Source organism: Triticum aestivum, unplaced genomic scaffold (genome assembly GCF_018294505.1).
Source record: "Triticum aestivum cultivar Chinese Spring unplaced genomic scaffold, IWGSC CS RefSeq v2.1 scaffold92924, whole genome shotgun sequence".
NCBI classification, from domain to species: Eukaryota; Viridiplantae; Streptophyta; class Magnoliopsida; order Poales; family Poaceae; genus Triticum; species Triticum aestivum.
In genome coordinates, this window is record NW_025296270.1 from 1 (window position 1) to 986 (window position 986).

The window sequence follows — 986 nt, forward strand, 5'->3', positions numbered from 1 at the left end:
TTTTATAATTATTTTTTGCGCCTTGTGAGAAACATGTCGCACGTGCGCGATATATATTAATCCCGTTATATTATGTTTGACGTTTGCGATATGTTTAAGCTCGATGCTCATTGCTCGCGCGTCTTGGGGCGGCTTTGTGGCGCGAAGAGCGCGTTCTGAAAGGGGTGGAAAAAACTCGTGTTGCTGCGGTATGGAGGGAGGGGTGGAAACCGTGGAAAACTCGTCTCCGTGATTGAGCGGGAGAGTAAGTAGTATAGGACATTATCCATTGTTAGGGAACGGTTGTAATGGTAGTGAGAATGTAGAATCGTCTTTGGAGCGGACCTGGGAGTGGCAAGCATAAGGGACGAAGACGGGGAAACATGTCGGATGCGATCATACCAGCACTAAAGCACCGGATCCCATCAGAACTCCGAAGTTAAGCGTGCTTGGGCGAGAGTAGTACTAGGTTGGGTGACCTCCTGGGAAGTCCTCGTGTTGCATTCCTTTTATAATTATTTTTTGCGCCTTGTGAGAAACATGTCGCACGTGCGCGATATATATTAATCCCGTTATATTATGTTTGACGTTTGCGATATGTTTAAGCTCGATGCTCATTGCTCGTGCGTCTTGGGGCGGCTTTGTGGCGCGAAGAGCGCGTTCTGAAAGGGGTGGAAAAAACTCGTGTTGCTGCGGTATGGAGGGAGGGGTGGAAACCGTGGAAAACTCGTCTCCGTGATTGAGCGGGAGAGTAAGTAGTATAGGACATTATCCATTGTTAGGGAACGGTTGTAATGGTAGTGAGAATGTAGAATCGTCTTTGGAGCGGACCTGGGAGTGGCAAGCATAAGGGACGAAGACGGGGAAACATGTCGGATGCGATCATACCAGCACTAAAGCACCGGATCCCATCAGAACTCCGAAGTTAAGCGTGCTTGGGCGAGAGTAGTACTAGGATGGGTGACCTCCTGGGAAGTCCTCGTGTTGCATTCCTTTTATAATTATTT

General features: G+C 48.4%; 2 non-coding genes across 2 annotated transcripts; both read left to right on the forward strand.

Annotated features, from left to right (window-relative positions):
* The first annotated feature begins 367 nt into the window (after positions 1-367).
* Positions 368-486, forward strand: LOC123179070 (5S ribosomal RNA). Its single transcript, XR_006490082.1, has one exon. It is a non-coding gene; the product is annotated as a 5S ribosomal RNA (ribosomal RNA).
* Positions 487-853: 367 nt separating this feature from the next.
* Positions 854-972, forward strand: LOC123179069 (5S ribosomal RNA). Its single transcript, XR_006490081.1, has one exon. It is a non-coding gene; the product is annotated as a 5S ribosomal RNA (ribosomal RNA).
* Positions 973-986: the final 14 nt, after the last annotated feature.